This window comes from Oncorhynchus nerka, linkage group LG16, assembly GCF_034236695.1.
Source record: "Oncorhynchus nerka isolate Pitt River linkage group LG16, Oner_Uvic_2.0, whole genome shotgun sequence".
NCBI lineage: Eukaryota > Metazoa > Chordata > Actinopteri > Salmoniformes > Salmonidae > Oncorhynchus > Oncorhynchus nerka.
Window position 1 is genome coordinate 3,968,367 of NC_088411.1, and position 16,590 is coordinate 3,984,956.

A 16,590-nucleotide genomic window follows, 5' to 3' on the forward strand; every position below is an offset into this window, starting at 1 on the left:
GCGATTTTTGCAATTCGTTCCAGTCATTGGCAGCAGAGAACTGTAAGGAAAGGCGGCCAAAGGAGGTGTTTGCTTTGGGGATGACCAGCGAGAAATATCTGCTGGAGGTTTTGTTATCATGACCAGTGAGCTAAAGTGGAGCTTTACCTCGCAAAGACTTATAGATGACCTGGAGCCAGTGGGTCTGGCGACGAATATGTAACGAGGGCCAGCTGACTAGAGCATACAGGTCGCAGTGGTGGATGGTATAAGGGGCTTTGGAGACAAAACGGATGGCACTGTGATAGACTGCATCCAGTTTGCTGAGTAGAGTGTTGGAAGCTATTTTGTAAATGACATCGTCGAAGTCCAGGTTCGGTAGGATAGTCAGTTATACGAGGGTATGTTTGGTGGCGTGGGTGAAGGAGGCTTTGTTGCGAAATAGGAAGCCAATTCTAGATTAAATTTTGGACTAATATGGGTCTGGAAGGAGAATTTACAGTCTAGCCAGACACCTAGGTACTTATAGATGTCCACATATTCTAGGTCGGAACCATCCAGGGTGGTGATGCTAGTCGGGCGTGCGGGTGCAGGCAGCGAACGGTTGAAAAGCATGCATTTGGTTTTACTAGCGTTTAAGAGCAGTTGGAGGCCACGGAAGGAGTGTTGTATGGCATTGAAGCTCGTTTGGAGGTTAGATAGCACAGTGTCCAAGGACGTGCCAGAAGTATACAGAATGGTGTCGTCTGCGTAGAGGTGGATCAGGGAATCGCCCGCAGCAAGAGCAACATCATTGATATATACAGAGAAAAGAGTCGGCCCGAGAATTGAACCCTGTGGCACCAGCATGCCCTCCGATTTGACACACTGAACTCTGTCTGCAAAGTAGTTGGTGAACCAGGCAAGGCAGTCATCAGAAAAAACGAGGCTACTGAGTCTGCCGATAAGAATATGGTGATTGACAGAGTCGAAAGCCTTGGCAAGGTCGATGAAGACTGCTGCACAGTACTGTCTTTTATCGATGGCGGTTATATCGTTTAGTACCTTGAGCATGGCTGAGGTGCACCCGTGACCGGCTCGGAAACCAGATTGCACAACGGAGAAGGTACGGTGGGATTCGAGATGGTCAGTGACCTGTTTGTTGACTTGGCTTTCGAAGACCTTAGATAGACAGGGCAGGATGGATATAGGTCTATAACAGTTTGGGTCCAGGGTGTCTCCCCCTTTGAAGAGGGGGATGACTGCGGCAGCTTTCCAATCCTTGGGGATCTCAGACGATATAAAAGAGAGGTTGAACAGGCTGGTAATAGGGGTTGCGACAATGGTGGCGGATAGTTTCAGAAATAGAGGGTCCAGATTGTCAAGACCAGCTGATTTGTACGGGTCCAGGTTTTGCAGCTCTTTCAGAACATCTGCTATCTGGATTTGGGTAAAGGAGAACCTGGAGAGGCTTGGGCGAGTAGCTGCGGGGGTGGGCGGAGCTGTTGGCCGAGGTTGGAGTAGCCAGAAGGAAGGCATGGCCAGCCGTTGAGAAATGCTTGTTGAAGTTTTCGATAATCATGGATTTATCGGTGGTGACCGTGTTACCGAGCCTCAGTGCAGTGGGCAGCTGGGAGGAGGTGCTCTTGTTCTCCATGGACTTCACAGTGTCCCAGAACTTTTTGGAGTTAGAGCTACATGATGCAAATTTCTGCCTGAAGAAGCTGGCCTTTGCTTTCCTGACTGACTGTGTGTATTGGTTCCTGACTTCCCTGAACAGTTGCATATCGCGGGGACTATTCGATGCTATTGCAGTCCGCCACAGGATGTTTTTGTGCTGGTCGAGGGCAGTCAGGTGTGGAGTGAACCAAGGGCTATATCTGTTCTTAGTTCTGCATTTTTTTGAACCGAGCATGCTTATCTAAAATGGTGAGGAAGTTACTTTTAAAGAATGACCAGGCATCCTCAACTGATGGGATGAGGTCAATGTCCTTCCAGGATACCCGGGCCAGGTCGATTAGAAAGGCCTGCTCACAGAAGTGTTTTAGAGAGCGTTTGACAGTGATGAGGGGTGGTCGTTTGACTGCGGATCCGTAGCGGATGCAGGCAATGAGGCAGTGATCGCTGAGATCCTGGTTGAAGACAGCGGAGGTGTATTTGGAGGGCCAGTTGGTCAGGATGACATCTATGAGGGTGCCCTTGTTTACAGATTTAGGGTTGTACCTGGTGGGTTCCTTGATGATTTGTGTGAGATTGAGGGCATCTAGCTTAGATTGTAGGACTGCCGGGGTGTTAAGCATATCCCAGTTAAGGTCACCTAACAGAACAAACTCTGAAGCTAGATGGGGGGCAATCAATTCACAAATGGTGTCCAGGGCACAGCTGGGAGCTGAGGGGGGTCGGTAGCAGGCGGCAACAGTGAAAGACTTATTTCTGGAGAGAGTTATTTTTAAATTTAGTCGTTCGAACTGTTTGGGTATGGACCTGGAAAGTATGACATTACTTTGCAGGCTATCTCTGCAGTAGACTGCAACTCCTCCCCCTTCGGCAGTTCTATCTTGACGGAAAATGTTATAGTTGGGTATGGAAATCTCCGAATTTTTGGTGACCTTCCTGAGCCAGGATTCAGACACGGCAAGGACATCAGGGTTAGCAGAGTGTGCTAAAGCAGTGAGTAAAACAAACTTAGGGAGGAGGCTTTTGATGTTGACATGCATGAAACCAAGGCTTTTTCGATCACAGAAGTCAACAAATGAGGGTGCCTGGGGACATGCAGGGCCTGGGTTTACCTCTACATAAAGTGTTTCGTAGGGTCTCCTAGGAAACACTTATCAACACTTTGTTTCCTACCCTGTCACAATAAGTCCTCCCTGGCATTTTCATTCGTTGTCATGTCAAATAACACTGTATTCAAAATGCCCTCTTATATTCTAACTATGGAATTAGAATAATCATTCTATTTCCATGATTCCAACAGTACTCCCAAGTACCACAGCATCTTCCTGATACCACTTAAGGCAAACATTAGTTGTATTATGTGTTCCGTGAAGTGTCAAATGCATACTGTCATTACTAAAGGTGTAGTTTGAAAATAACTAGCCAGCAAGCAATTTGTTTTGTTTTATTTAGCCTGTGTTCTGTAGAAGTTATTGTTTCAGATCTTTCTCCACACATACAAATGTGTTCTTCATTCCTGTATGTGTTTGCACATGGTTAATCAAAGAAACCATTTTCTTCCTCAGTGAACTCCTTGATTGCATTTAGAGTGAATTTGGAGTCGGATCTTGCAATTATCCTCCTCTTTTCAGAAGTCAGTATGAACTGGTGAGTGCTACTTTACTCAGGAAATGAATGCTGATATTGCCATTAGTGTGTGAAATGTTGTCTCTTAAGTTTCTGTTTCCCATTGAAATGAAAGTCTTTCTCTAATGACTTATTTAAAGGTTAGCATGAGTGACAACGATGAGGCATACGAGAGACAAATAACTGTCCTGGAGAAAGAAAACAGACGGCTGAAGGAGAAGGACCAGTATCAGCACCAGTATTGGAGCCGAGCATCCAAAACAGGTAACTTTCTAAAAGTGTTCAGATTTTTCTGGGGTTGTTTTCATCACATCTCTTAAGTCTGATGAATGTTGACTATTATTTTTTACGTTCTACATTTCAGACTGACATTGGAGGAGGGATAATGGTTTCAGAGGCAGCGCTCCGCTACATTGATCATTCACACCACCGTAAGCTTACCAATGGCCTTCTGACGCTGTTGTTCTCAAACGAGGAGCTGGCAGAGAGCAGCCTCAGAAAGAGGTGTAATGCTCACAAGAATGATAATGTCAAGAAGGGCCTTTGACATCAGACGCCTTGAGCCCATTGTTGGTAAGACTTAATTAGTCTATCAAACAGTCTCTTATATTTGGCAAGACTTAATTTTGACAATGGGTTGAATGATTAGTGCTGATTATTGTCTGTCTTTTGTGCTTCTGTTTTTTTCTGTTTGTACCAGGATGTCATGGAGAAATGTGGTGTCGGAAAAAAAGATGTATTCACAATTATCGGCGTAAACTCAATTATGAAGACAAGCTGTCAAAAGGACTTATTTCAAGGAGGAGGAGGAAATAGATATCATTGAACTACTGCCCATCATATATATATGTATGTATGTACAGTGGGGCAAAAAAGTATTTAGTCAGCCACCACTTGCGCAAGTTCTCCCACTTAAAAAGATGAGAGAGGCCTGTAATTTTCATCATAGGTACACTTCAACTATGACAGACAAAATGAATTTATTTGCAAATTATGGTGGAAAATAAGTATTTGGTCAATAACAAAAATGTATCTCAATACTTTGTTATATACCCTTTGTTGGCAATGACAGAGGTCAAATGTTTTCTGTAAGTCTTCACAAGGTTTTCACACACTTGCTGGTATTTTGGCCCATTCCTCCATGCAGATCTCCTCTAGAGCAGTGATGTTTTGGGGCTGTTTCTGGGCAACATGGACTTTCGGGGCCTCAACTTACTGTTGAGAGTTCAAATAGTAGAATACACAATGTGTAAGTTTGAAATTTGGTTGTGCATCAGACGTTTTTCTTTTGTTTTGCCAGTCACTCAATTAGCCGTGTCAGCTAACAATTTTTAGATTAGATAAATCACTAGATTAATTTACCTAACTTGTACCGGCTACTCATGGGCACATGCCCAGGGGCCCTAACTCTCCAGGGGGCCCCCATTGATTTTGTTAAGGGTCAGACACTGAGAAATCTGACTGTCAATTGTTCACTTTTGTTGTTAACATAGAACAGGTTTGCCCCCCAATTTGCTTCGTTTAAACACTCCAGGCCACAAGGTGGCAGTCGGTGGTGGAAAAAGTACCCAATTGTCATACTTGAGTAAAAGTAAATATACCTTATTGGAAAATGACTGAAGTGAAAGCTACCCAGTAAAATTGTACTTGAGTAAAAGTCTAAAAGTATTTGGTTTCAAATATACTTCAGTATCAAAAGTACATGTAATTACTCAAATATATTTAAGTATCAAAAGTAAAAGTATAAATAATTTTAAATTCATTATATTAAGCAAACAGACAGCACCATTTTCTTGTTTTCATTTTTTTTACGGATAGCCAGAGGCACACTCCAACGCTTAGACATCATTTACAAACGAAGCATGTGTGTTTAGCGAGTCCGCCAGATCAGAGGCAGTAGGGATGACCAGTGATCTTCTCTTGATAAGAGGGTGAATTGGACAATTTTCCTGTCCTGCTAAGCATTCAAAATGTAATGAGTACTTTTGGGTGTTAAGGAAAATGTATGGAGTAAGAAATATAATATTTTCTTTAAGGAAAGTACTGAAGTAAAAGTAGTCAAAAATATAAAAAGTACATATACCCCAAAAAACGACTTAAGTTGTACTTTAAAGTATTTTTACTTAAGTACTTTACACCACTGGTGGCAGTAGCTTGTTTGTCTTGTGCCTGCTGTAGCTAATGTAAGCTAACTAGTAAGCTGTGCTAATGTTGTTTTAAGATAGCTAGAATTTGTAGTGAACCTTCGTTGACACTAACCAGATGGCCACAACTAAATAACTAGCATAGCTAGCAACATTATATTTAAATAACAATGGATTTGTTTTTGTATGAAACAGCTGCCTGTTAGCTGTCAAGAGTCTGTGGAGTAACTGGCTAGCTATGTTGTGCTAGCAAGCAAACTGGCACTGGCAGTGTGGGAGAGTGAATTAAATTATTTCTTCATCATTTTGATAGTTATGTAGCTTGGGAAAGCATTTAGTGTTATGTGCATTGTGCTGGACTTACCACCCCATTAGTTTCATATGAAGTGTGTGTGACTGCCTGGCTCAGTTAACTATACTGAATGACTGTGCAAAGTTGCTGGATATTGGCAGGAGCTGGAACACGCTGTCATACACGTTGATCCAGAGCATCCCAAACATGCTCAATGGGTGACATGTCTGGTGAGCATGCAGGCCATGGAAGAACTGGGACATTTTCTGTTTCCAGGAATTGTGTAAAGATCCTTGCGACATGGGGCCGTGCATTATCATGCTGGAACATGAGGTGATGTCGGTGGATGAATGGCATGACAATGGGCCTCAGGATCCCGTCACGGTATTTCTGTGTACTCAAATTGCCATCGATAAAATGCAATTGTGTTTTTTTGTCCATAGCTAATGCCTGCCCATAACCCCACTGCCACCATAGGGCACTCTGTTCACAACGTTGACATCCTCAAACCGCTCACCCACATAAAGCCATACACATGGTCTGCGGTTGTTAGGCCGGCTGGATGTACTGCCAAATTCTATAAAATGACATTGGAGGCGGCTTATGGTAGAGATATTAACATGCAATAGCTCTGGTGGACATTCCTGCAAATAGCGTGCTAATTGCACGCTCTGTCAAAACATAGACATCTGTGGCATTGTGTTGTGTGACAACACAGAACATTTTAAAGTGGCCTTTTATTGTCCCCAGCACAAGGTGCACCAGTGTAATAAGCATGCTGTTTAATCAGCGTCTTGATATGCCACAGCTGTCAGGTGGATAGATTATTTTGGCAAAGGAGAAATGTTCACTAACAGGGATGTAAATAAATGTGTGCACAGAATTTGAGAGAAATAGGATTTTTAAGCTTATGGAACATTTATGGGATCTTTTATTTCAGCTTATGAAACATGGTACAAACACGTTATGTGTTGTGTTTTATATTTTTGTTCAGTGTAGTTAGCAAACTAATGAGAAAAATAGTTCTTAAAGCACAAAACTCGTCAGCTAGATGTAAAGACTTGGTCTAGAACATGTTTTGATGATGCAGATTTAATGTTTTAGTTAGCTAGAACAATTCTGATGAAAAGTGTAATAATGTATGAAAACATGTTTTTTGGTCTTAATTTAAGGTTAGGTTTAGGCATATGGTTAGCAGTGTGGTTGGGTTTAAAATCAGATTTTAAGAAGAGAAATTGTAGAAATATGCGTGTTTTTAGACATAATTATGACCATGGAGCTGTGCTAACTTGTGACAGACGAAAAGTTTCCTCTTATCCTTTGTATTGTCAGTTCTGTCGCACTCCCCCACATGGAGGTTCGTGCTCTCTGATTGGCTCAAAATCAAGTTCTCAGCCACTGACGAGAATTGCGATTCTACAAGTAGAAACGTCAGGTTTGTCCGTACCAGGTCTGTACACAGCAGATAAATTTGTTCTAGAAAGAGAAGGAACGGCCTCCCAATGTGCTAAGTACCTATCAGCAGTCAGATTTATTTGTGTGTCTGTACCATTAGTCACTCTCACTCAGGTATAATTATTAACATGCAGGAAATTTGCTTTAAAACAACAAATTATCTCTGCCTCCTAGAAAAAATGTAGGACTGCAGAAAACGGCAAACATTTCTCTCTGTAGAATTGCAGAACATGTATTCAAAACGTACATTGCTTTCAAGAGGGGGGCCACTAAAAAACATCTAGTTTTTGTGCGACTTAATTCGTAGGAAAATACATTTTCGGGGGGCTAGAGCTAACAGGTGTTGGGCCGAAAATCTCCCCCCTGCCAGTGAAATGTAGGCTAAACTGACAACGTAGTGAAGAGCAGAAATCTCAACGAGCAAGCAAGTTGCTACAATGGGACTAGTGATGGGTCTTTCACGAACGTGTCAGCTCTAAAAGCCGGATCTTGTAGGTGAACGTTGGGAGTCGGCTTGCATATCAGAAGACAAATCTTTTTATATATATTTTTTTAATTAAGATGTGAATAATCAAAAGATTTAAATGAATAGAATGAACTAATTAAAAGAACGAAAAAATAAATAAAATAATATACTGTAGGCCTAACTGCTCAGGCGCGCACATTCTTTCTGACTGTCTGCTCAGAATAACAGCCTCACCTGTTGTTCCTGTCACACTTAGCAACCGAGGAGAGAGAGGAAGGACAGCTATGAAAACAACAGCTGGAAAATGAGTCGGATTCACAGTAGCATTTGGATGCATTTTAATAATGTAGACAATGCTAGATTACAGTGTATAATTTGCCAAAACAAAATATCATATAAAGCCGGTTCTATGCCCAACCTACAACGGCATATGCGAACTGTGCACCCAACTGTGAAGCTAGCTGTAGTGGAGCTTCGAGAAACATAGCGGGCCTGCTAGTGACAGTGGTGGAGCCAGCACTTCCACACGTGGAGATATATCCACTCAGTCAAGTAGGCCTACTCCGTGACCCACAGCAACGCAGTCTTCTATGGACCAGTTTTTGCCAAAGTCTATGTCTGTAGCAAAACAAGGCCAAATTAATATTGTATTGGCCTAAATGTTTGCCACTGATTTCCAGCCATTTTCGATCATGGAGGACAGAGGTTGTAGAAGTTATAGCAATAGTCTAAATCCAATGTACACAATTCCAAACAGGAAAACCCTTTCAAAATCACTTATTCCACAACTCTACGAGAGCACACAGGCTTCAGTGCGGGAAAGATTCCAGAAAGCTACTGTAGTTTGCCTTACCACTGACTGCTGGACATCAAGGGTAACCACTTCTTACATGTCGGTTACATGTCACTTCATTGAAGATGGTTTGATGTCTAAGGCTGTCTTCTGGGCTGCTTTGAGTTCAGCGACAGACACACCTCAGAGAACTTGGCAGATGAACTGTTGAGAGTGGCCAGAGAATGGCAAGTAGATGGAAAAGTGGTCTGTTGTGTTAGCGACAATGTAGCGAACATAACCAAAGCCATGAACATTTTAAAATGGACCCATCATCCATGTCTTGCCCACACACTCAACCTGATTGTAAGAGATGTTCTGAAGGTGATGAATCCCACTGTGGACAAAGTGAAAGCAGCTGTGGAATACTTCCACAGGAGCACAGTAGGTGCTGAAAAACTAAAGTTTACACAACCCCAGAGATGCACTTTGTTTACATACATTAAAAAAGTTATACTTTAAATGCACATGTGTAATAGCATCCTTCTTTCTTACATGTATTTCAATTTGTGGGATGCTGCAGATTTGCAAATTGTTATTTATTTTTCTTTGATATGGTGCAATATTCTATTTTGTTGTTCAGATTGTAATCCCTTTTGAATGGTTAGATTTATATGAACTTTGTCTATATACATTAAAAAGTTATGCTTTAAATGCAAATGTTTAATATTATTATTTTTCATAACAAACCAATGCATTTTTAAATACATTGTGGTTAAGTTAGAGTATGATTTCACTTAATACTTTAATTAGAATTGTTTTAACGCCAATCATACTATCAACTATCGCAAACTGTTTGATTTGAAAAAAGACAACGTATATAGATAGACCCGTTTGAGAGCCAAAAGAGCCGGCTCTTTTTGGTGAGCTGAGCCGAAAAAAACGGTTCACTGAAAAGAATCACTGAAAAGAATCGGAATACCCATCACTACTTGGGACCCAGACATTTTGGAAATGACACCACGTGGAATAAATATAACGTCAATAGCTTTCTTTCACAATGTAAGGAAGCCCCGCAGTAAAGCAGGGCATCAAAAAATTAGTTGATACTCATAATGTTCCTCTCCACGGAAATCTTTAGTAAAAGGCGAAAGATTTATGCGATCTGAAGAGAAACCAGAGTGTACTACCTTTAGAAAAAGTCAAACTGGACAGGGATTCACGGACATGACATTCCCCATAGCGATAATATTAATATCGGCACCCCGAACCAAATCTCGTGCCCTGTTCAACGTGACCAGTTATAACCATGCATTGCAGAGTATTAGGATAGTATAAATATATTCCTGTTTTAACATATGATAGTAAAGAAATAACATTATTTCACGTCAAGTGCATGATGGGTTACTTCATACGCACGCGCAGAATAATTTGCACTAGCGAATCTTGTCGGTAGGTGGCACTCTTGTGCTGATTTCGTCTTGGATTACAGTAGAGCGTGTCAGAGGTTCTGGAATCAACCATGAATAATAATTAAAAGACAGCTTCAGTTCCAAAGACAAAAATGGCAATGTACAAAATTACAGAAATAAACAACAGTTTCTTCTCATTTCATACAAAGAATAATTATTCCCATGAGAATAAAAATGCAAGATGCTACAATGAACAAGGGTACAACAGTATTCTATAACAAAACTTCAAATACAGTTTTAAGGACAAGAAAGTCAACATATTGGAGTGGCCATCACAAAGCCCTGACCTCAATCCTATAGAAAATGTGTGGGCAGAACTGAAAAAGCGTGTGCGAACAGGGAGGTCTACAAAGCTGACTCAGTTACACCAGCACTGTCAGGAGGAACGGGCCAAAATTCACCCAACTTATTGTGGGAAGCTTGTGGAAGGCTACACCAAACGTTTGACCCATGTTAAACAATTTAAAGGCAATGCTACCAAATATGAATTGAGTGCATATAAACTTCTGACCCACTGGGAATGTGATGATTTAAATAAAAACTGAAATAATTCTCTCTACTATTATTCTGACATTTCACATTCTTAAAATAAAGTGGTGATCCTAACTGACCTAAGACAGGGAATTTCTATTAGGATTAAATGTCAGGAATTGTGAAAAACTGAGTTTAAATGTATTTGGCTAAGGTGTATGTAAACTTCCGAATTCAACTGTATGAGGATATCTGTCACTACCCGAGGCTTGATAACAAAATGACCAGAGGGTTCAGAAAGGCAACGGACCCCCTGTCAGCCTTCAGGTATGTGTGGGAACTTTTCCTATCAAACTGTAGTGGAAGGTTAATCCCTAGCGACTGCGGCACAGTGGATGAGCAGGATGTGCCGTTCTGGGGCAGAAGCAGGTTCACACAGTACATGTCCAGCAAGCCTGCCAAATATGACATAAAGATCTTCTGGCTATGTGATGCAAGAGTCCCCTATGCCATTGATGACATAGTCTACACAGGCAGACAGCCATGAGAGGAGGTTCAGAAGAACCTTGGAGAGAGTGTTGTCTGAAAGTTGTGCAGTGAAATTAGATTAAAAATATCATTTTAAAATACACGCTAGAAAACATTTTTAAAAGTCAGAGAGGTATTGCAATAATACTTAGAGAGCATACTTCACCTGTTTATCAATATTGTAAGACATTGTATTATTACAAAAAATGCTAGAATAAAAATTCCAAATTTATAATTTAGTAATTAAAGTAAATTGACCAATTGTTTGTTTTGAATCACAGGTTGCAACATCACAATGGACAACTTCTTTACTAGTGTCTTTTTGACAGAGTACCTCTTTGAAAATAACTTGACAATTGTGGGGACTCTTCGCCAAAAAAAGCTGGACATACCACCAATTATGATTGCCATCCAAGTTCAGAAAGGTGCATAGCTCTGAGTTTGGTTTTAATGCCAATTTGGCCATGGTGAGTTATGTGCCGAAGCTGCGAAAGGCTGTTGTCCTCCTGACCCTGCATGACGGCAAAGTGGCTGATGAGGCCAGTGCGAAGAAGAAGCCAGAGATGATCCAATACTATTACTGCACAAAAGGAGTAGTGGACATTATGGATCAGATGGTGCGTAATTACACATGCAAACGCCAGACAAGGAGGTAGCCAATGGTGCTGTGGTACAAGCTGCTGGATGTTGCCAACCCCAACTTCATGGGAGGTGTGAACAGCATCTGACGGCTGTTCATCAAGGAGCTGGTCAAAGAGCTTGTGATCCCACACATGCAGAGGCACATGGAAGCCTGTTGCAACGAGGCAATGGAAATGTGGAGTGATGAAAGAGAGCCATGCCCTCACCATTCAGAGCAGCCAGGGCCAGAAGAGGTGCCAGTTCTTCAACAATTGTTGTCGTTTATATTGATGAACTATGAATTTTCATGTCATCATTGAAATGTGTATCAACCTTTTGAAGAGCTACTAAAAACATTTAAAACAATACAATTGTTACTGAAAGATCCAAATCATCACTAAATATATTTATGTTCTTCAAAATTTATTATATTTTAGACCCATATAAAGAAAACACAGATATTACATTATCGTTTCATTTTGACCTGGCATATGCATTCTTGGGGCGTCATGTTTACTATGCACCATGGCAAAAATGTGTAGAATTGCAGGAAATTAACTTTAAAATGTACATTTTTCTTGCCATGAAAAAATTGTTTAGGGCCACCAAATACGCAAGAGCCGGCCCAGAATTTGGGTTTTGCATTGGAACCCAAATTGGGCCAGGTTGTCTCAGTCGAGAGTTAAGAACTGAAATAGATGACAGTCATCCAGACATTTTGAAAACAACCTGAAATACATAAATACACACAACACACACAAAACGTCACGGTTTTCTTTCACAATGAAAGGAAGCCCCGCCGTAAAACAGGGCATCAAAAAATTAGTTGATACTCATAATGTTCCTCTCCACGGAAATCTTTAGTAAAAGGCGAAAGATTTATGCGATCTGAAGAGAAACCAGAGTGTACTGCATTTAAAAAAGTAAATTTGGGAAGGGTTTCAAGAACATGACATTCCCTATAGCGGTAAAAACTAATCTCGGGACCCAGAACCACATTTCGTACCCTGTTCAATGTGTCCAGCCATAAGAATGCATCGCAGAATATTAAGATAGTATAAATATATTCCTGTTTTAAAATATTACAGTTCAAAATCGAAAGTTATTTCACGTAAGACTAAGATGCATGATGGGTAAATGCCTACGCATGCGCAGTTGACTAGCGAATCTTGTTGGTAGGTGGCACTCTGGTGCTGATTTCACCTTACATTACATTAGAGCGTGTCAGAGGTTCTAGAATCAACCATGAATAATAATTTAAAAACAGCTTCAGTTCGAAAGAGAAAAATGGCCATGTAAAAAGTTAAAGAAATAAACAACAACAGGTTCTTCTGCAAAGAATAATAATCCCCATGAGAACTTGGAAAGTTTCGAATAATACATTTAGTTTCAAATATGTTTTATTAGAGCAGAGGTATAAATGTATACAAATGTACATTTTGATGTATGCGCTATTTACAAAAATGACAACAGACAAGAGTTTGACACATTTAAACTAAATGTATACATCAAAAACTGTATTAAAAGTAAAAGAGAATGAAAATTTAGGCAACAAAAATAAATAAAAATATCCTGGTTACCCCCATTCACAGTTAAGTACCCCTGATAGCCACCCATCAACACCCCGCTTCTTCCCATCCAAGAACTGAAGCATGCTGACGCCTTAACCCTGTTTCTATCCCACCCCTCGACTCCCGCATGGCCTTACCCACACCTACTGTAGAACGCCCCCCCAGCCTAATAACTTTTAGTAGTGATTAAAACATCTATCGAGTTTACATAGACAAAAAAAACGTTCTGGTCCCGTTTTGTACACGTAGTCATATAAACAGACCTGGTGTGACCCTACCTAGCACTCCGAAAGCCGAGGACCGAAGAGGCCTTCAAAGGCACTGATGTGGTTGAAGCGTTTGCCATTTATCCTGTTTGCCATTCCCATGCAAATAATGTACTAAAAACAATGAATTCACATGACGAATATAAGACGTAGTAGGGCTATCTATATCCCGATGTCAAATCTCACTAGGCCACTCCAGTGTAGAGAAAGACACCTGTCACCTGTAGTAAAACATTTTGTTCAAGAAAAAGGTAGCCTACTACGGCTGCGTTTTTTAGAGCTGATCTGATTGGTAAAAAGACTAATAAGTGAATAAAGGTCAGAATTGGGCTGCCTGCCTTAACACAGCCTCACTGACCTTGATTTCCACTTTTTGTTCCAATATGAACACTTTGACATGTCAGCAGTGATAAGATGGCGCAGAAGAGGATGGCTGATGTTTGCATGCCCCTAACCAATTGTGCTATTTTGTTAGTTTTTTTTGCGTTGTTTGTCATTTATTTATTAACTTATTTTGTACATAATGTTGCGGATACCGTCTCTTATGACCAAAAATTACTTCTGGACATCAGAACTGGGATTACTCATCACGAACTGGAAGAAGCTTTTTCCTTTAACGAGTCCGACGAGAAAGATATACTGCTCTCCCGGGAACAGGCCTAGAGCCCCGTCGTTTGCGTGAAGAAAAGACAGAGGAAAAGAGGACGCTAATCGGGCTGCCTTTTGAGAATCCATAGGCGAGCGAGTAAACTCCCACTGCCATCAATTCTACTTGCTAACATGCAATCATTGGAAAATAAAATTGATGATCTGCGATGTGCAACCAGAGTTTAAAAAAACTCTAGACCACCTTTACTCTACACACAGAGATGAATACAAAACTCTCCCCTGCCCTCCATTTGGCTAATCTGACCATAAATCTATCCTCCTTATTCCTGCTTACAAGAAAAAACTAAAGCAGTAAGTACCAGTGACTCGTTCAATATGGAAGTGGTCAGATGACGCGGATGCTAAGCTACAGGACTGTTTTGCTAGCACAGACTGGAATATGTTCCGGGATTCATCCAATGGCATTGAGGAGTATACCACCTCAGTCATCGGCTTCATCAATAAGTGCATCGACGACGTCGTCCCCACAGTGGCCGTTCGTACATATCTCAACCAGAAGCCATGGATTACAGGCAACATCCGCATCGAGCTAAAGGCTAGAGCTTCCGCTTTCAAGGAGCGGTACACTAATCCAGAAGCCTATAAGAAATCCCGTTATGTCCTCAGACGAACCATCAGACAAGCAAAGCGTCAATACAAGATTAAGATTGAATGCTCCTACACCGGTTCTGACGCTCGTCGGATGTGGCAGGGCTTGACAACTATTACGGACTACAAAGCGAAACACAGATGCGAGTTGCCAAGTGACGTGAGCCTACCACATGAGCAAAATGCCTTTTATGCTCGCTTCGAGGCAAGCAACACTGAAGCATGCAAAAGAGCACCAGCTGTTCTGGATGACTGTGTGATAACACTCTAGGTAGCTGATGCGAGCAAGACCTTTAAACACGTCAACATTCACAAAGCCGGGGGCCAGATGGATTACCAGGTCGTGTACTCAAAGCATGCGCGGATCAACTGGCAAGTGTCTTCACTGACATTTTAAACCTTTCCCTGACTGAATCTGTAATACCTACATGTTTCAAGCAGACCACCATAGTCCCTGTGCCGAAGGAGGCAAAGGTAACCTGCCTAAATGATTACCGCCCCGTAATACTCACGTCGGTAGCCATGAAGTGCTTTGAAAGGCAGGTCATAGCTCACATCAACAGCATCCTGCCAGATACCCTAGACCCACTCCAATTCGCATACCACCCCAACAGATACACAGATGAATCAATCGCACTACACACTGCCCTTTCCCACCTGGACAAAAGGAACACCTATGTGAGAATGCTGTTCATTGACTACAGCTCAGCGTTCAACACCATAGTGCCAACGAAGCTTATCACTAAGCTAAGGACCCTGGGACTAAACACTTCCCTCTGTAACTGGATCCTGGACTTCCTGACGGGCCGCCCCCAGGTGGTAAGGGTAGGCAACAGCACATCTGGCACGCTGTTCCTCAACACTGGGGGCCCTCAGGGGTGCATTCTTAGTCTCCTCCTGTACTCCCTGTTCACCCACGACTGTGTTGCCAAACACGACACCAACACCATCATTACGTTTGCTGACAACACAACAGTGGCAGGCCTGATCACCGACAATGATGAGACAGTCTATAGGGAGGAGGTCAGAGACCTGGCAGTGTGGTGGCAAGACAACAACCTCTCCCTCAATGTGAGCAAGACAAAGGAGCTGAGTTTGGACTACAGGAAAAGACGGGCCGAACAGGCCCCCATTAACATCAACGGGGCTGTAGTGGAGCGGGTCAAGAGTTTTAAGCTCCTTGGTGTCCACATCATGGTCCAAACACATCAAGACAGTCGTGAAGAGGGCACGACAAAACATTTTCCTACTCAGGAGACTGAAAAGATTTGGCATGGGTCCCCACATCCTGACCGGTTGTGCTCGGTATCTGACCATAAGGCACAACAGAGGGTAGTGCATACGGCCCAGTACATCACTGGGCCCAAGCTTCCTGCCATCCAGGACCTATATAATAGGCGGTGTCAGAGGAAAGCCCATAAAATTGTCAGAGACTCCAGTCACCCAAGTCATAGACTGTTTTCTCTGCTCACGCACGTCAAGCGGAACCGGAGCACCAAGTCTAGGTCCAAACGGCTCCTTAACAGCTTCTGCCCCCAAGCCATGAGACTGCTGAACATTTAATCAAATGGCCACTGGAGACATACATCGACCCCCCACCCCCATTTATTTTGTACATTGCTGCTACTCACTGTTTATTATCTATGTATAGTCACTTCACCCCTACCTACATGTACAAATGACCTATAACCTGTACCTCCACACATGGCCTCGTTATTGTTATGTTATTGTGCTACTTTTTAGAATTTTTTACTTGAGTTTATTTGGTAAATATTTTCTTAACTCTTCTTGAACTGCACTGTTGGTTAAGGACTTGTTAGGACCCATGTTAATAGGCGCCGACAGAGATGGCCGCCTCGCTTCGCGTTCCTAGGAAACTATGCAGTTTTTTGTTTTTTTACGTGTTATTTCTTACATTAGTACCCCAGGTCATCTTAGGTTTCATTACATACAGTCGAGAAGAACTACTGAATATAAGATCAGCGTCAACTCACCATCAGTACGACCAAGAATA

General features: G+C 41.9%; 1 long non-coding RNA gene and 2 other non-coding genes across 3 annotated transcripts; 1 reads left to right on the forward strand and 2 right to left on the reverse strand.

The window, feature by feature from the left end:
• The first annotated feature begins 2,037 nt into the window (after window positions 1-2,037).
• LOC115144530 (uncharacterized) lies at window positions 2,038-4,299 on the forward strand. The gene is made up of 4 exons (XR_003865825.2): window positions 2,038-3,282; window positions 3,402-3,525; window positions 3,626-3,834; window positions 3,962-4,299. It is a non-coding gene; the product is annotated as an uncharacterized LOC115144530 (long non-coding RNA).
• Window positions 4,300-9,459: 5,160 nt separating this feature from the next.
• LOC115144635 (U5 spliceosomal RNA) lies at window positions 9,460-9,575 on the reverse strand. The gene has a single exon (XR_003865855.2). It is a non-coding gene; the product is annotated as a U5 spliceosomal RNA (small nuclear RNA).
• A 2,699-nt stretch (window positions 9,576-12,274) lies between these two features.
• Window positions 12,275-12,390, reverse strand: LOC115144634 (U5 spliceosomal RNA). Its single transcript, XR_003865854.2, has one exon. It is a non-coding gene; the product is annotated as a U5 spliceosomal RNA (small nuclear RNA).
• Window positions 12,391-16,590: the final 4,200 nt, after the last annotated feature.